The following is a 20,901-nucleotide window of genomic DNA, read 5'->3' as shown; positions in this document are numbered from 1 at the left end:
CTGCACCCATTTCCTCTTAGCTTCCCAGCACTTCCTTTTTATTTCATTCCTCAGTGACTTGTATTTCTGTATTCCTGATTTTCCCGGAACATATATGTACTTCCTCTTTTCATCAATCAACTGAAGTATTTCTTCTGTTACCCATGGTTTCTTCTCAGCTACCTTCTTTGTACCAATGTTTTCCTTCCCAACTTTTGTGATGGCCCTTTTTAGAGATGTCCATTCCTCTTCAACTGTGCTGCCTACTGCGCTATTCCTTATTGCTGTATCTATAGCGTTAGAGAACTTCAAACGTATCTCGTCATTCCTTAGAACTTCCGTATCCCACTTCTTTGCGTATTGATTCTTCCTGACTAATGTCTTGAACTTCAGCCTACTCTTCATCACTACAATATTGTGATCTGAGTTTATATCTGCTCCTGGGTACGCCTTACAATCCAGTATCTGATTTCGGAATCTCTGTCTGACCATGATGTAATCTAATTGAAATCTTCCCGTATCTCCCGGCCTTTTCCAAGTATACCTCCTCCTCTTGTGATTCTTGAACAGGGTATTCGCTGTTACTAGCTGAAACTTGTTACAGAACTCAATTAGTCTTTCTCCTCTTTCATTCCTTGTCCCAAGCCCATACTCTCCTGTAACCTTTTCTTCTACTCCATCCCCTACAACTGCATTCCAGTCGCCCATGACTATTAGATTTTCGTCCCCCTTTACATACTGCATTACCCTTTCAGTATCCTAATACACTTTCTCTATCTGTTCATCTTCAGCTTGCGACGTCGGCATGTATACCTGAACTATAGTTGTCGGTGTTGGTCTGCTGTCGATTCTTATTAGAACAACCCGGTCACTGAACTGTTCACAGTAACACACCCTCTGCCCTACCTTCCTATTCATAACGAATCCTACACCTGTTATACCATTTTCTGCTGCTGTTGATATTACCCGATACTCATCTGACCAGAAATCCTTGTCTTCCTTCCACTTCACTTCACTGACCCCTACTATATCTAGATTGAGCCTTTGCATTTCCCTTTTCAGATTTTCTAGTTTCCCTACCACATTCAAGCTTCTGACATTCCACGCCCCGATTCGTAGAATATTATCCTTTCGTTGATTATTCAATCTTTTTCTCATGGTAACCTCCCCCTTGGCAGTCCCCTCCCGGAGATCCGAATGGGGGACTATTCAGGAATCTTTTGCCAATGGAGAGATCATCATGACACTTCTTCAACTACAGGCCACACGTTACGTGTCTTTAATGCAGTGGTTTCCATTGCCTTCTGCATCCTCATCTCGTTGATCATTGCTGATTATTCCGCCTTCAGGGGCAATTTCCCACCCCTAGGACAAGAGAGTGCCCTGAACCTCTATCCGCTCCTCCGCCCTCTTTGACAAGGCCGTTGGCAGAAAGAGGCTGACTTCTTATGCCGGAAGTCTTCGGCAGCCAATGCTGATTATTTATCAAAATTTAGGCAGTGGCGGGGATCGAACCCGGGACCGAAGACGTTTTGATTATGAATCAAAGACGCTACCCTCACCCCTTTTTCTAATGATCTCATTTTGTTCGCTTTTGTTCGAAGTTACTTCAACAGACATAAGCCTGTTTCGAACATAAGTAAAAATACATATGGCACCGTATGTACTCCGCCACTACCACTGTTTGAAACATAATTTAGTGCAAGTGTGGGCTGTTTTCATTCGAGACAATTTCGTAACGGTCGCTGTGTCGCTGCCATGATGAAAGTCATAAACGAAACATATTGATTAGATCATTCTGAGACGTCACAGTTCTAACATTAATATGTTGAAGCATACACTGACAAGATTTGAGGAGCTGTTTCAATGTTTAATTTCACTCTTAGGTTATGGCGCAATACTTTGTATGCTATGCGCAGGCGCGGTGTGATGACGTGGCGCCACTGGTAGAGAACTGGGGTCAGTCCCGGCGCATTAGCTCACCTCTGTATCTCTCACAATGATAACAGCGCTTGCTTCGCTACAAAGTGAGCTTCAAAAGTATTTTCTTGAACAACTCGAAAACTGCGATCTCCAGCGAAAACGTATTTCGATAAAATTTTAACCATTAAATTTGCTACAAAAGGTCCTGTTCATTTTTTCTGTAGGGCTAATAATTTATGCGTAGTAAGCCAGAGAATATGAAAATCTAGGACTTGGTTTTCCAGGGAATTGGGGGTTGCATGAAACCTACTGACATGGTAAGCTGAATTACCTTCTACACACACTTCTAGGGGTTTCAATTCACTCAAGATTTATTACAGCAATACTTTCCGCCCCGATAGCTGAATGGTCAACTTGGCGGACTGCCTTCCTAAGGGGCCCGGGTTCGATTCCCGGGTGGGTCAGGGATTTTATCTGCTCGGGGACTGGGTGTTGTGCTGTCTTCATCATCATTTCATCCCCATCCGGCGAGACAGGTCGCCCAATGTGGCGTCGAATGTAATAAGACCTGCACCAAGGCGGTCGGACCTGCCCCGCAAGAGGTGTCCCGGCCAATGACGCCAAACTCTCATTCCATTGCAATACTACATAAGGAGTACATGAAATGATTTACAGATCAGTAGCACAAGCGGTGCTTGGGTACCAGGTATCGAACCATGCTGAAACACCCGTATTAGTACGTGATATACACTCCATGGGCTGCAATACTGGCGCTGACTCTGACATCCAGTTGATAGTACAGATGGCGAATGCTGTCTTGCGATACGTTATTCCATTCCTATTTGGCCTGTTCATGTAGTTTTGTAAGAGCTGATGGTTGACGAGCTGGAGTCACTTCTCGTCTAATCCTATCCCACGCACGCTCCATCGGAGACATCCTGAGATCGTTCTGGCCAGGGATGTTGTTGCACGTCTTACAGAGTTCGTTGAGTTCCAAGGGCAGTGTGTGGGCGGTCATTACACTGGTGGAGCAATACATCACATTCCCGTTGCAAGAACAGAAAAAGAACGGCTCTAACTACATTCCGCATGTATCGACAGCTGGTTAGCGTCCCCTCGAGAAACACTGAACGTGAACGGAAGCTGTAGCTTATCGCACTCCAGACCATAAGGTTTGGGTTGGAGCCAGTGTGTCTTGGACGAATGTACTCAACGAGGCAGCACTTACCAGGTGCTCATCGTACATGTAAACGACCATCGCTTGCGTGCAGGCAGAATCTTCTTTCATTACTTAAGACCATGACGCGCCATTCCACTTTCCAAGTGATCTTCTAACACCATTCACTGGAAGACGCGCCAGAGGCGTGCGTGTCCGTAACTCACTGCTAATAACCAGTTCGTAAAAGTTCGTGTTGACACGTCTGGGCTCACATGCCCTTTTTCTGTGCTGTGGTAGCTCTATGATCTGCCACTGTTGCCCTTACAATACAGCCATCCTGACGGGCTTCTGTGCCGTGTGAACGTCCAGAACCTCACCTATAGGAGTGAAAACGTTCACGTAACTGCTGATACCAGCATCGTTGCAAAACTTACGCAGCACGTCCATATTCTGTGGTAATTATCTGAGAGTAGCATCCCGCCGCTGGGAAGGCTACAGTCTGACCACATTCAAACTCTCTCAGTTGGCTGTAGGAGGCACTAGTACGTCCCGTGGCTTTGCTGCCTGCTTCTTTCACACGTTTCCACCACACCGAACCTTCTGACTAGGAACATTCCCTATTAAAGGGCCTAAAGGGTAGACACAATAGCGCGCTAGTAACTATGCTGCTGCGCTGTTGGCGAGCGATATATGCAGGGTGTTACCAAAAGGTACGGCCAAACTTTAAGGAAACATTCCTCACACACAAATAAAGAAAAGATGTTACGTGGACATGTGTCCGTAAACGATTAATTACCATGTTAGAGCTCATTTTAGTTTCGTCACTATGTACTGTACTTCCTCGATTCACCGCCTGTTTGCCCAATTCAAGGAAGGTAATGTTGACTTCGGAGATTGTGTTGACATGCGACTCATTGCTCTACAGTACTAGCATCAAGCACATCAGTAAGTAGCATCAACAGGTTAGTGTTCATCACGAACGTGGTTTTGCAGTCACTGCAATGTTTACAAATGCGGAGTTGGCAGATGCCCATTTGATGTATGGATTAGCACGGGGCAATAGCCGTGGCGCGGTACGTTTGTATCGAGACAGATTTCCAGGTGTCCTGACAGGAAGACGTTCGAAGCAATTGATCGGCGTCTTAGGGAGCACGGAACATTCCAGCTTATGACTCGCGACCGGGGAAGACCTAGAACGACGAGGACACCAGCAATGGAAGAGGCAATTCTTCGTGCAGTTGACGAAAACCCCAATGTCAGCGTAAGAGAAGTTGCTGCTGTACAAGGTAACGTTGACCACGTCACTGTATGGAGAGTGCTACGGGAGAACCAATTGTTTCCGTACCATGAACAGCGTGTGCAGGCACTATCAGCAGCTGATTGGCCTCCACGAGTACACTTCTGCGAATGGTTCATCCAACAATGTGTCAATCCTCGTTTCAGTGCAAATGTTCTCTTTACGGATGAGGCTTCATTCCAACGTAATCAAATTGTAAATTTTCACAATCGACATGTGTGGGCTGACGAGAATCCTCACGCAGTTGTGCAATCACGCCATCAACACAGATTTTCTGTGAACGTTTGGGCAGGCATTGTTGGTGATGCCTCGATTGGGCCCCATGTTCTTCCACGTACGCTCAGTGGAGCACGTTATCATGATTTCATACGAAATACTCTACCTGTGCTGCTAGAACATGTGCCTTTACAAGTACGACACAACATGTGGTTCATGCACGATGGAGCTCCTGCACATTTCAGTCGAAGTGTTCGTATGCTTCTCAACAACAGATTCGGTGACCGATGGATTGGTGGAGGCGGACCAATTGCATGGCGTCCACGCTCTCCTGACCTCAACCCTCTTGACTTTCATTTATGGGGGCATTTGAAAGCTCTTGTCTACGCAACCCCGGTACCAAATGTAGAGACTCTTCGTGCTCGTATTGTGGACGGCTGTGATACAATACGCCATTCTCCAGGGCTGCATCAGCGCACCAAGGATTCCATGCGACGGAGGATGGATGCATGTGTCCTCGCTAACGGAGGACATTTTGAACATTTCCTTTAAGAAAGTGTTTGAAGTCACGCTGATACATTCTGTTGCTGTCTGTTTCCATTCCATGATTAATGTGATTTGAAGAGAAGTAATAAAATGAGCTGTAACATGGAAAGTAAGCGTTTCCGGTCACATGTCCACATAACATCTTTTCTTTCTTTGTGTGTGAGGAATGTTTCCTGACAGTTTGGCAGTACCTTTTTGTAACACCCTATATATATATATATATATATATATATATATATATATATATATATATATATATATATATATGTGTGTGTGTGTGTGTGTGTGTGTGTGTGTAGAAGTGTATTCTGTGCAACATTTTTTGCAGCACCCTCAAAGTGAAGTGACAGGTAGTTTACAGTTGCAGGTGTATATGATAAATTCAGACCAAACACACATGTTACAGTAAAGGATGCCTAAACAGTTACATAAATACACACCCCATTCTTGTGGACACACAGGCGTGTATTCTCACGCGCTAATGATCTTAGAGGTGCCGAATGGCATCCTGCAGAAGACTGTCTGGAGCAACTTGTTCCTTTTTCTTTATTTATTTATTTATTTTTTTGTGTGTAATTCAGCAGTGGTTCTTGCAGGTCCTGTTTCATCATGTCCCACACCTTTTCAATTGGCAATAGATCTAGTAATCTTGCTGGCCAGAGCCGTTGTTTTGCACCACGAATAGCACATTGTGTCAGAACAAGCCTGCATAGTCCTCTTGAGGAAGCACATCACTTTTCTAATGAAGAAATTGCAGTAGTACGTGCATAACAACATGTACAACGTGGCAGACAGTGGTTAGAGTCCGCCCAGCATAAAGACAAACAGTGACCTCGAGTTCTATCTGATGGTCGCTAACATCATGAAGACTGGGATGGGACCTGTATGTCGTGTGCGAATGCACCCGGGAATAGACAGACAGAATTCACTTTCATCGGTGAAGACAGCAGAGTGACATACCACTCTCGAGTCAATGTTTTCATGACACCGGAGTAACGATGATCCATGGTGTCATTGTGTTAGTGGTAACTTGTCGAGAGGCACATGTGATCTTTATCCTGTTGCAAGCAGATAGATTCCAGGTGCATTGTGTATCCAAGTTTCGTTGGGTATGATGTTCGGTAAGCCAAAACTGTTCACACAATGCGTCGAACTAGACATTCATCTGTACTACTGAACATCCAGAACTTGGTCCACAGGGTGGGAATTCTCCACATTTTCTTCTGAAAGCGGTGACACTCCACCAGTATGTTATGACCATCATGTGCAGCAATTTGTTGATACGTCTATCCAGATTCCCAATGGCGCACAAGTGGATCCCGTAAAAATGGCCTAAGCTGCTCAACAGTAGTGTGTACTTGTTGCTGGGGTGTGGTTTTACACTGCAATGAATGTCGCAAACAGTGATCACCTCTGAATTCAGCACAGCTACGGCCTGAATAGCCCAAAAAGAGGGTGACAGACAGGCATCCTCAGCGCCTTCTGATCGCCGATTACCATGATAAATCAGCCAATAGCACTACAACCTCTCAGTTGAACTCAGACATTGAAGGTAATTTTTCCGGCAGTATATATATGCTGTATGGCAGGAGACAGGTTGGTATCTCACTGCTGTCCGAGACGTCTCCAGACTCGTTTTCGCCCTGGAATTTTATTGACTGAACTATAAGTGTCTTTACTGATGAGTCCCACTTGGAACTGAGCGCTGATGACCAGCGAAGATATGTCTCGAGAAGGCCCTGACTGCAGTGGATACGAGTTTGTCACTCGCTGTACGGCCTGTCAGCCAGGAGGGCTTGTTTTGGTAGCAGGACCTCTTTGGTGGTCATCCACGGCACCTTTACAGGACAAGGGAACGTCTCGATAATCTGTGCCCTGTTCTGTTGCCCTTCGTGGCAAGCCATCCTGGCCTTACATTTCAGCAAGTGCCCACTCGCACACGACGAGCTTTTCCACTGCTTACCTAACCCTACCTTGCCCAGCAAGGTCGGCGCGAACGTTTGGAGCATTATGGGCAGGGCGCTCCAACATCGTCGGGTTTTTGACGATCTAACATGCGAATTGGACACAGTTTGGCATGGTATCCTTCAGGAGAACATCGAACAACTGTATCAATCAATGGCGAGCCGAATAACTGCTTCCATAAGTGTCAGAGTGTGCCAATGTGTTATTGACTTGCTCAATTCGTGAAGTTGTTTCTGCTGAATAAATCATCCAATATCTTTGAAATTGTAGTCATTTGTTTGCCTGTACATGTACATGACATCTATCGATTTCTATACAGTTCAGATAATTCTTTTGTGATTCGTCGTTTTTTGTAGTTACAGGACGAATTTTTAAAAGACATCAGCAAAAAAAACCTAGTTTCTTGGCTTACACGCTTCATCTCCAACGAATTAAGCATCTTTTGTATGTTACTACGGTAATCTTAAGCGCAACATACTGGCAATATTTTTTTTTTTCAAGAAAGCCTCTTAATTTTATGTGTAAAAACAGCATGAGTGTATTAGTGTTATGCCTGGAGATATATACAAAGAGCAATTGCTTTATTTGCATCTTGGACGTTGGTTTTCTGTAAAAAAAAAAATAATAAAATAAAACTTCGCACTTTTCTAAACACATAATGCTCGTGAAAAAATTGTATGTCTCATCTAAAACAAAAACATGTGGCCTAACTGGCTTTGTTATTCTTGGCAATGGGTGTGGGCTAAGTATATGAAATGCTTTGTTTAGAACGTTTTTCCTGAATGGGCAACGACCTTATCGCATCCGCGAGTTTTATCTACATCCACTCGAAGCGGCTTATCACGCCACAGCGCACCTGTGACGGTAGGCCTGTAGTTTCGCCCGCTGAGGTCGGACGTCGTAAATCACTGCATAGACTGAGAATGTAGAGGACAATCCTGACCGTATTTTAGTATAGTGCAGTCTGTCGTACTCCTGATGTTCTCCTTAACTTATGACATTTCAGTCGTAATTACTGAAAGAGATTATGTGGAATTATGTGGCGAGCGTTTATTCAATATCGAGAAGCCGGTTGAAGTAGTGCCACAAGTTGGCAACCCTTGCATACCGTTAAATATCAGCCGTATATGTCGAATCAAATTTATAAACAACTTGGCATTGTGAGTCCACTTGTTGGTGTGTGACTGCATCCTGTCTCGCCTAGATGCCTGCACTGATTCGATTGGTAAGGGTCTTCGTAAAGCCGTGGTATCCTGCCCTGAGGCAAGCTCGACCACAGCTGCTGTAACTGGTCCATGACATCCCTGATGTTGGTGCTGGGATGAACCTGACATCCGTGCTGGTCCCACGCGTTTCTATGGGTCACAGGTATGGGGATAGTTCTGGCCACAGGACTACCCCAACATCATGTGCGTGAATATACTTAAATCAATAGGACAAAAATCCCAAGTAGCTGTAAGCAACTACCATCACAATCACAAGCTAAGAAAGAAATGCCAAAACTTATCTGGCCTCCATTCCTTGCCAAAGTGTAACGTAAACTTGCAAATCTTTTCAGACCACACAAAATAAAAATATCCTTCCACACTGACAATAAACTACAAAATAAAATTGTTAACGGCAGTAAATCCACAGGAGATTGGCTTAAAAATTCTGGCATATACAAACCCATACGCTCCTGTTCTTGTTTCTTCGTATGTCAAACGGGGACAAATTTTACAACCCGCTACAAAAGAACATATGGACGTCCTTTGACTCAAAAACTTAAATAAGCCCATCTTTGCATCACATGTTGCTCATCATGAACACTCTGTTGGTGATATCAATGCCAATCTTCTGTGCCAAAGAATTCTGAGAGAGGAATACAGATGGACCTCTTGAACGATTAAAGATTTACATCCAAAAACTAAAATCACCTCAAAAAATCGTAAATGAACAAACTGAATCAACATAAAACTTTTTCTTTCAGAATTTCCAGGACATCATGGCAATAATAACACATATTCATCTTCGTGCATAAATTTTGTTCTCCTTATCATGTAACAAATATGGCATTCCGTAACTTATAAAAAATTTACGTAACAAATATTCCACTCTACTTGTTTACCTTTTGTATACTTCTAACGCATGTTACAGTCATGTTGCCAACATAAAAACCGTCCTGTAGCTGGCAAAATTTACTGAAATACACACGTAAAAGCAGTTTTGCATCACTTCGCTTCCATAGTTCCGGAACCTGTACAGAAAATTGGAATGGAGATAAACATAAACATCATGTCCGCCTTTTTTTTTGCTCATGAAAACCACACATTGCATGTTGTACCACCATACAGTGAGACCTTAGGAGGTGGCGGTCCAGATTGCTGTACACGCTGGTACCTCTAATACCCAGTAGCACGTCCTCTTGCATTGATGCATTCCTGTATTCGTCGTGGCATACTATACACAAGTTCATCAAGGCACTGTTGGTCCAGATTGTCCCACTCCTCAACGGCGACTCGGTGTAGATCCCTCAGAGTGGTTGGTGGGTCACGTCGTCCATAAACAGCCCTTTTCAGTCTACCACAGGCATGTTCGATAACGTTCATGTCTGGACAACATGCTGGACACTCTAGTGCAGCGCCGGCCGGTGTGGCCGAGCGGTTCTAGGCGCTTCAGTCTAGAACCGCGCGACCGCTACGGTTTCAGGTTCGAATCCTACCTCGGGCACGGATGTGTATGATGTCCTTAGGTTAGTTAGGTTTAAGTAGTTCTAAGTTCTATGGGACTTATGACCTCAGATGTTAAGTCCCATAGCGCTCAGAGCCATTTTTTGAACTCTAGTCCGGAGATGTCATTCACAAGATGTGCACGATGGGGGCGCGAATTGTCGTCCATGAAGACGAATGCCTCGCCAGCATGCTGCTCATAATGCATCAAACGTTCCAATTGGGGAAAGATCCGCCAACCTTGCTGGCTAGGTTGGACAGTGAAAGTACAAAGATAAGCAGTATTAACTGTAGCCATGTGTGGGTAGGCATTGTCTTGCTGAAATGTAAGTCCAGGATGGCTTGTCATGGAGGGCAACAAGACTTGGTGTAGTGTATCGCCACTGTACCACTGCGCTATAAGGGTGCCACGGATGATAATCAGGCACCCGGTTCAAAAATGGTTCAAATGGCTCTGAGCACTATGGGACTCAACTGCTGTGGTCATTAGTCCCCTAGAACTTAGAACTACTTAAACCTAACTAACCTAAGGACATCACACACGTCCATGCCCGAGGCAGGATTCGAACCTGTGACCGTAGCAGTCGCACGGTTCTGGACTGCGCGCCTAGAACCGCGAGACCACCGCGGCCGGCAAAGGCATCCGGCTATGAAGGGAAATGGCACCCCAGACTATCACTCCTGGCTGTCAGGCCTGATGGTGGGTAAGTCAGGCTGGTTTCTCCAGACACGTCTTTGGCCTTGAATCTCGTTGAGTGGAGTAGAATTTTCTTAAGTGAAGAGTCCTGCTTCAATATGAACCCAATGGCCAGTGTACACCTGTCTGGACACGCTCTGAACAGTGCTGGGAAACGTCCAACAGTCACCCCTTTGGTAGTGATCCACAGCACCCTTTCAGCACAGATGTACATCGACGATTTTCACGCCCTATTTTCTTGCCCTTCGTGGTTAACCACCCTGGGCCTGCATTACAGCCAACACGGGTCGAGAGCTTAGCTGCATGTCGTCCTACTTGCCAACTCTACCACGGTCAGAAAGGCCGTCAGTCTCAGCCCACGTGAGAAAGTGTGGAACATTATGGACTGGGCCCTCCAGTCATCTTGGGATTTTGACGATCTAATGCACCATTTGGACAGAATTCTGTACAGTATCCCTTAGGAGGACATCCAAGAACTCTGTCCATCAATGCCGAGCCGAGTAACTGCTTGGATAAGGGCCAGAGGAGTTACTGACTTACTCAGTTTTTTGAAGCTCTTTCTCTTGAGTAAATTGTCCATTTTTTTCCGAAGTTGTAATCCTTTGTTCGACTGTACATGTACGTCATTTAACGATTTCAGTCCCATTCGCATGATTCCTCTGTCGTGCATCCTTTTTTGTCTTCGAGACTATTATGAAATAACGCAAGTTGGGTTAAAGGATAAATTGTTGTTTCCTAGGCTCGAAAATATGCTCTGGCGAATTTCCAGTTCATTGATGCAATCTGCATAAAAATCGTACCTATGGTTCGATTGCTATTCAATTTTGAAAATAAAGAATCAGCGACTGGAGAGCGCGGGGGCAGACGGACTTGGGGGCGCAACATGGGCGGAAACTGTTTCACGCGGAGGTTCTTAGGTCGCTCCTCAAATCTTCTGGAAGGGTGTTGTATACGGTGAAAAAAACGTTCCGCTCTGGTTGTTGAAATACTTTTATTAAAATGTCACTATCGGTTTCGGTTCAATAGAGATGCATCTTCAGGTGATCTCTACAAGACATTAAAACAATAAAGAATTACAGTGGCCTGAAAATACATGTTTGCTCCCATGAACCTCCATGTATCAACGGAAGTTCTGTACTCGCAGGTCATTCAACCGTCTTGGCGCGACAAGCGAATTGCATCGCGCCAAGTTACATCCCACTATCGTATAGATGCGCTCCCAGCGAATAGGTAAGTGAGACACTTTTAGTGAAGGAATATCTCTCCAGTCCGGAAGAACGGAGCTGTCAATGTTTGTGTGTGTGTAGAGGGGTGGGGAGCGACACAAAATAGTGCAGCAGTAATGCACTGTTGTTGTTGTGGTCTTCGGTCCTGAGACTGCATCGATGCAGCTCTCCATGCTACTCTATCTTGTGCAAGCTTCTTCATCCTCCAGTACCTACTGCAACATATACCCTTCTGAATCTGCTTAGTGTATTCATCTCTTGCTCTCCCTCTACGATTTTTACCCTCCACGCTGACCTCCAATACTGCATTGGTGTTCCCTTGATGCCTCAGAATATGTCCTACCAACCGATCCCTTCTTCTAGTCAAGTTGTGCCACAAACTCCTCCCCAATTCTATTCAATACCTCCTCATTAGTTATGTGATCTAACCCATCTAATCTTCAGCATTCTTCTGTAGCACCACATTTCGAAAGTTTCTACTCTCTTCTTGTTCAAACTATTTATCGTCCATCTTTCACTTCCATACAAGGCTACACTCCATACAAATACTTTCAGAAACGACTTCCTGACACTTAAATCTATACTCGATGCTGACAAATCTCTCTTCTTCAAAAACACTTTCGTTGCCATTGCCAGTCTACATTTTATATCCTCGCTATTTCGACCATCATCAGTTATTTTGCTCCCCAAATAGTAAAACTCCATTACTAATTTAAGTGTCTCATTTCCTAATCTAATTCCCTCAACATCATCCGACTTAATTTGACTACATTCCATTACCCTCGTTTTGATTTTGTTGATGTTCATCTTATATCCTCGTTTCAAGACACTGTCCATTTCATTCAACTGATCTTCCAAGTCCTTTGCTGTCTCTGACAGAATTACAATGTCATCGGCGAACCTCAAAGTTTTTATTTCTTCTCCATGGATTTTAATACCTACACCAAATTTTTCTTTTGTTTCCTTTAGTGCTTGCTCAATATACAGATTGAATAAAATCGGGGAGAGGCTATAACCCTGTCTCACTCCCTTCCCAACCACTGCTTCCCTTTCGTGTCCCTCGACTCTTATAACTGCCATCTGGTTTCTGTACAAATTGTAAATAGTCTTTCGCTCCCTGTATTTCACCCATGCCATCTTCAGAATTTGAAAGAGAGTATTCCAGTCAACATTTTCAAAAGCTTTCTCTAAGTCTACAAATGCTAGTAACATGGGTTTGTCTTTTCTTAATGTATCTTCTAAGATGAGTCGTAGGGTCAGTATTGCCACACGTGGTCCAATATTTCTACGGAACCCAAACTGATCTTTCCCGAGATCTGCTGCTATAAGTTTTTCCATTCCTCTGTAAAGAATTTGCATTAGTATTTTGCAGCTGTGACTTATTAAACTGTTAGTTCGGTAATTTTCACATCTGTCAACACCTGCTTTCTTTGGGATTGGGATTATTATGCTCTCTTGAAGTCAAGGGGTTATTTCGCCTGTCTCATACATCGTGCTCACCAGATGGTAGAGTTTTGTCAGGACTGGCTCCCAGGGCTGTCAGTAGTTCTAATGAAATGTTGTCTACTCCCAGGGTCTTGTTTCGACTCAGGTCTTTCAGTGCTCTGTCTAACTCTTCACGCAGTATCATATCTCCCATTTCATCTCCATCTACATCGTCTTCCTTTTTCATAACATTGTCGTCAAGTACATCGCCCTTGTATAGACTATATACGAGGTGCATTCAAGTTCTAAGGCCTCCGATTTTTTTCCTAATTAACTACTCACCCGAAATCGATGAACCTGGCGTTACTTCTCGACGTAATCGCCCTGCAGACGTACACATTTTTCACAACGCTGACGCCATGATTCCATGGCAGCGGCGAAGGCTTCTTCAGGTGTCTGTTTTGACCACTGGAAAATCGCTGAGGCAATAGCAGCACGCTTGGTGAATGTGCGGCCACGGAGAGTGTCTTTCATTGTTGGAAAAGGCAAAAGTCACTAGGAGCCAAGTCAGGTGAGAAGGGAGCATGAGGAATCACTTCAAAGTTGTTATCACAAAGAAACTGTTGCGTAACGCTAGCTCGATTAACGCTGCCTCATTTTAAAACAATCCGCATGTTTCTATCTCTTTCCAGTCTGGAGAAAAAAATCGGAGGCCTTAGAACTTGAATGCACCTCGTACTCCTTCCATCTTGTTTCCCTTCTTTCCTTAGAACTGAGTTTCCATCTGAGCTCTTGATATTCATAGAAGTGGTTCTCTTTTCTGCAAATTTCTCTTTAATTTTCCTGTAAGCAAATGTCTAAATCCATTCTAATAAATCTAAAATGTTTTCGAACTACCAATTGAATCCCGAAATGGCGCAAATATGCACGAATATCAAGGTTCTGGTCATAATGATTTGTCTCCTCGATGTATGCGCAGTGTTGAACAAAATGAACTCGGATCCGGCAACAGAGGATGTCTGGGCAGCGGTAAGTCGCGTAATTTAAGTCACGTGTCGCTCTTTGCCAGGTGTACGTGTGTGTGTGTGTGTGTGTGTGTGTGTGTGTGTGTGTGTGTGTGTGTGTACTCTAAGCACGGCCACCTATGTGTCTTGGAACGTTTTAGAAGCGAGTTAAGTATACAGGGTACTTTTCTGGCTCAATATTATGTAAAAATCAGCACCTATTTCTTTTATAATGTATATGTTTTACAGAGTTTTTGCTAATATCAGTTAATGCCATACACTTTCTAAACAAATTATAAGCATTATGAATATTTATGAAACTGTTTAGGGTTGTAAAAAAATTACGAAGAAATTGATGCATTTTTTTTTCCAAAAATGATTACTCAAATTGAGGTACCATTTAATCCAATGTTATACATTTGAAGGCAATCAAATTTTACCAGACCTGCATAACATGAGAGCTGAGGCACTAGACCTATTTAATTCCACCTGTTGTGTATATTACAAGAATAAAAAAATTCCCATCTTACATTTTAATTTTTATAATTTTTCCCTAATAATTATATTATTTTTTCTATAATTTAGTAAATTATGCAATAAAGCTAAGATATAGTACATAAGTATGGACTATTGCAATTAGAGAAAAAAATTAGAGTAATAGTTTATAAACTTTAGTAAATATTTGTACCTGAATTCTGAAGAACACAACTTTTGGGAAATTGCTAATGAATATATGATTCCAATTAAACTGTGCCTCAGAACATTCCTAAAGCATACTCTTCGTCCTGCAGCATTTCTTCATCTTCAAGCTCCCTCTTGACTTTCCTTTTAGCAATTCTTGTTTCTTTGGTACCTTGAAGAGCGAATCTTTCAGCTTCATGCACCCATTGTCTGTCACACGGGAGCAATTGATCTTCCGTATTGGAGCTACATTTCATGCCTAAATTTCTCAGGGCTTCCAACCTTTCTATCACTCCATCATTGAAACATATCATTGCATCTCGTACACCAACTTTTAATGTATTTACTACTACAAAAACATTCTTGGGTAATCTTTCCCATATGCAATGTCTGAAACTTTCATTTGTATTCTGAGTGCTCCCATGAAAACGTTTTCTAAAGAAAACAGGGTCACTCAGGTCTCTAAAAACAGGTTTTATTTAATTCATGACAGGCTCAGGAAAAGAGTGCTTCTGATGGTATATTTGATCACTTTCTTTTGTTTTTTGGTAACCACACCGATAATCTGCTGCTTCAGGGCAAAGTCCGTGAACAGGGTGGTCACATGTGGACAACTTATGAAAGTAGGTGGCCAATATAGCTTTTGTCGTTGCTGTGACATCATTCAGAGGTGCAGTTCGTCTAATGGCCAGTCCGTAATAACTATTTCAGTTTCTGTCAATCTGCCTTGGCCAGACAGAGATTTCCCATCAGGTAACAACTTTCATTTCTCTTCACAGCTTCCTCAACCTAGCATCCATCCTCTTTTGCACGTCCACAACATTCCAGTTTTGTTACCAGAGTATCACCATAAACGTTGAACTCATTAATTTTATTGAAAGATTGAGTCCCCTTCGCCTAGGTACTTAGCATTGCTAGCGTTATAAATGGGCAACGACCTCAGAAATACTTTTAGAGCTCCACTGTAACCATCATAATTCTTAGAACACTAATGTACAATACGTCCTTCAGTTTTACCACAGCAGGTATGGCAGTAACTAGATAAGCACTCAACATCAACAACTGTTCCATTCTCCAGAAAAGTAGCACTTACAACATCATTCAAGGAATGATGTTCTCGACGTGGCCATGTCCCACCCCACCAAGTGCAACAGCAATGTCCCTGGTTCCTGTAATATTTACAGTTTCTTCTACCCACGTTTCGTAGATGCTTTAGACACAACCGTCAAGCCACCTAAATGTATTTTTATGTACTTGCCGAACCTACTGTGAGGAGGAAAGTCCATCAAACCACAAAACGTTTGAGCAGCCTCTTTTTTCTTTCCCTATTGCACGCAGTGTATACACTAACTTCAATTTCACAACATATGAATTATGCACAATGTTCGAAATCATTTTCGAGGTAGATTTATTGCAAGATCTACACAGATTACTAATTTTGATGCTAAACCCTTCTTGCTACTTTGTTGTTCAGTTATTTCCAGACAGCCTACACCATCACATTGTTTACATTTCGCCTCTTCCTTTATAAAAGAAGATAAGATGCCCACATCAACAACAACAAATCCATTACAAACAGCGTCATTATTAACACAAAAATTTGAATCACCAAGAGGCGTGCCATGTGGGAGTTTCTTGCCTGAAGAACTGATACACAGGTTACTTTCAACAGTGTGGCTTCCTTTGTTTGTGAACTGGTTACCACGGAATTTCCTTTTATTGAATTTCTTGATGCGCGGCATAGTTCGTATTTATAGCACACTAAAGGATATCTACTTCCACAAATATATGTAGCGCTTGGGCAACAAACATTCAGTAACACGTGAACAAACTGCTTCAGCGAAACAAAAGTAAATACTAGCAAAGATAATCATTGACAGACACTAGAAACCTGCATATTACCAACATATACAATGTATCATACGGATAATCGCTGGAAATAGAAATTTCATAGTTCTTTTCGAAATAATACCGCTTTCTGTAACAGAAATAAGGGAGCGTGGCGGGCATACATAACTGTAACTTTAAAATGTGGTATATATAGATCATTTTTAATTTGAAACCCTATAATGTATATATCAATGTCATCAGTAAAGACTATAGAATTTAATGAAGTCATAAAAAACAAATTTTTCCACCATTTATAAATACCCTGTATCCTTAAGCAAGCAGGGAGTGGCATGGATATCGGCAGAAACGTTTGCCAGATTCTGAAAGTGCCATCCCTGGTTTTAGTGATTCATTTGGCCCGAAAAAAGTGTCATGCTGCTCAAAATAAATTTTGCAGGGAAACATAACTTATTGTACCTGAAATTTTTGGTAGATATCACCTTAGAATTTTTAAGGTAGATTACTTTGATAACTATACTTTAGGAAAAGTTTAACAGAACAGGCAAAGTGCAGCTTTTTATGTTATTGAAAAGGAATATGGATAGGGGCGGACTACGTTTTTATTTCATCGACTTGAAATTACATCCTCATATGAATTAATTGGTGCAAGATGTTCTGAATTTTGAAAGAAATAGGATTAAGTTATAGGGGTAAAAGTGTAATATATGATATGTACAAGAGGCAAGAGGGAATAATAAGAGTGGACGACCATGAAGGAAGGACTCGGATTAAATAGGATGTAAAACAGAGATGCAGTCTTTTGCCCCCACTCTTCAATCTATACATGGAAGATGCAGCGAGAAAATAAAAGAAAGTTTCAAGAGTGGGATTAAAATTCAAAGTGAAAGGATATCAATGATAAGATTCGCTGCAGACATTGCTACCCCCAATTAAAGCGAAGAATTACGGAATCTGTTGAATGGAACGAACAGTCTAATGAGTACAGTATACTGAGTGAGAGTAAATCGAAGAAAGATGAAAGTAATGAGATGTAGCACAAGTGAGAATACCGAAAATCTTAATGTCAGTATTGGGGATCGTGAAGTAGATGAAGCAGCAAAATAGCCCATAATGAACGGAGCAAGGAGGACATCAAAACCAGATTACAAGTGGCCAAAGGGTATCCCTGGCCAAAAAAAGTCTAATAGTATCAAGCACAGGGCTTAATTCGAGGAAGAAGTTCATTTGGAAATACGTTTGGAGCACAGCATTGCGTGGTAGTGAAACATGGACAGTGAGAAAACGTAACAGAAAATAATCCAAGAATTTGAAATTTGGTGCTACCGAGGAATTGCAAGATAGCAAGCTATTACGAGATAACATTCGATGCAGTAAGGCACCCAGCCGTGTAGCACGGTGGCCTCAAGGTGGCTACGCTTTTTCTTCGCTCTGACTCACAACGCAGCTGACGCTACCAGCCATGTGAAAGGTGTCATGTAACATGCAGTCTGTACGCAGATTTATACCCTCTACGAATCTAAATAAACCTTAGTAATTATCATCCGATTTTGTTCAAACTTGGTAAGCAATCTTTTGTTATGAAGGAAGGAATCTTGTTAAAATTTCAGATTTTTATCCATTATAGTTACGGAGATTGAGAAAATTACTTAATTGTCCTAAAACCGACAATTATGTTTGAAAACTCAGTTAGGAACAATAACCAAATGTCTTTTATTATCATCTGAATTCATAACAAAGCTCACAATATATAAAATAACTTAATTGGAATTTTCTTTTCAAAACTTTAGTTACTCTACGTTAAGTAGTATAAAAGTCATTCAAAATTATTATTTGCTTATTGTTTTGTTGTGCGAATACATGGGAATGAAAGAGATAGTGTATGCGGGACAGACGTTAAAATTTTATTTTATTTTATGTAAAACGTTATAAAATTGTACTGGTGGAAAATTGTGTTGCAACCACGATGCTGATGACATATGATGTGTGCTTGCTTTTGTAAGAGAGCAGCCAGAATAAAAGTCTGAAGCGGAATAAGTTTCTATATTAATTTAAAGAGTATTTCACATTTCGTTCTATTTTATTAAACAATATATTAGAAGTTGAAATTGTAATGACGTAAATGACTATCTGATTAGTGGTCGGCTAAGGCAAGTTTTGCCGCGAGAATGATCTGAAAGGATCATTCTGATTGGTGATTCAGATCAATAGCCAAGCAGAAATAAGCGGTCCCCGCGCAGAGAGGAGAGAGGAGAGGAGCATAGAGAGAGTCGCTCGCTAACCTGCTTCTGGGTAACACCATGCCAGATGTCTCCGCGAAAATAGTATGTCAAATGAAGGACTCGGGAGTTCATTGTGTTTAGAACGTGTCGTGACCAAAAACAAAACGGCTTAAGTTACGAACATATTGATGAAAGTGTGACATTTCTGAATTAATTAGCTGAAGTTTTTAAGAGTGTGAAATTTTCGGTCATAGTGACAATTCAGCGTGGCGTAATCCGTGCTCGTTATGGAATACTTTGGCGAGCACTTCTAACATAGAAGCCGACTGAAAGGACCGAATGTTCAACTCGCTAATAGTGGTGGGTCAGTGACTGTTAGATTGCAAAATTAATTGGGTCGGACTTGCAGCATTTCTGGCTGCTTTTACGTGTGAAATATGTTGGATAAACAGTGAACTTGGAATAATAGAGCATTTGCGTAATTAAATACGCACTTGAAGCTTTCTGGCAGATTACAACTGTGTGCCGGACCGAGACTCGAGTAGGTAGGAGACGTGGTACTGGCAGAAGTAAAGCTGTGAGGACGGGGCGTGAGTCGTGCTTGGGTAGCTCAGTTGGTAGAGCACTTGCCGGGGAAAGCAAACGTCCCGAGTTCGAGTCTCGGTCCGGCACACAGTTTTAATTTGCCAGGAAGTTTCATATCAGCGCACACTCGGCTGTAGAATGAAAATTTCATTCTACATACGGCTTTGATAGCCATTTCATGTGCTTCCTTATGAATAGAAAGATGTCAATAGAATTTTCAAATGCTTACTGGAATTAAACTGCATTCTCCTAGCGCCCGAAATTTGTGAAAATGAACTTACAGGAATTGTGTATCAACTACTGTAGAGTAAAGGAACGGAGGAAGTAACAAATATACAGGTGAAAGTGACTGAGAGAGAGCGAAGGAGACAATAGAATGACCGACCGATCCCGCCCCGCTGCAGAATGTTGAAAATTATTTGGGCTGAAAGGAGCTTCTGCGCATAGTCGGAGAGGACAGAAATATGTGGAAAACACTGACAAGGAGAGGGGACAGAACATCTGTTGAGACACCAGGGAATGACTTCCATGGTAGCAGAGGGAGTTTTAGAGGTAAAAACTATAGAAGAGGACAGAAGTTAGAATGCACTCAGCAAATAATTGAGGACGTAGGTTGCAGTTGCTGCTCTTGGATGAAAAAGTTGGCACGTGAAAGGAATTTGTGGTGGGCTGCATTAATCAAGTCACAAGACTGATGACTCACAAGAAAATGAATAAACTGTGAGTATCCAATGAATTCTGAAATAAATGTTGAAAGCTAGGAAATATTAACAAATAAATTATACAGGGTGCGTCAAAAAAATGTATAAACACTTTGAACTGTCACAGACAATTTATTTCCCGTTCTACAAGGTTAAATACACTCCTGGAAATTGAAATAAGAACACCGTGAATTCATTGTCCCAGGAAGGGGAAACATTCTTGACACATTCCTGGTGTCAGATACATCACATGATCACACTGACAGAACCACAGGCACATAGACACAGGCAACAGAGCATGCACAATGTCGGCACTAGTACAGTGTATATCCACCTTTCGCAGCAATGCAGGCTGCTATTCTCCCATGGAGACGATCGTAGAGATGCTGGATGTAGTCCTATGGAACGGCTTGCCATTCCATTTCCACCTGGCGCCTCAGTTGGACCAGCGTTTGTGCTGGACGTGCAGACCGCGTGAGACGACGCTTCAACCAGTCCCAAACATGCTCAATGGGGGACAGATCCGGAGATCTTGCTGGCCAGGCTAGTTGACTTACACCTTCTAGAGCATGTTGGGTGGCACGGGATACATGGGGACGTGCATTGTCCTGTTGGAACAGCAAGTTCCCTTGCCGGTCTAGGAATGGTAGACCGATGGGTTCGATGACGGTTTGGATGTACTGTGCACTATTCAGTGTCCCCTCGACGATCACCAGAGG

The sequence above is a fragment of the Schistocerca gregaria genome, chromosome 9 (genome assembly GCF_023897955.1).
Source record: "Schistocerca gregaria isolate iqSchGreg1 chromosome 9, iqSchGreg1.2, whole genome shotgun sequence".
Lineage (NCBI taxonomy): Eukaryota > Metazoa > Arthropoda > Insecta > Orthoptera > Acrididae > Schistocerca > Schistocerca gregaria.
This window is presented reverse-complemented; position numbering follows the sequence as displayed.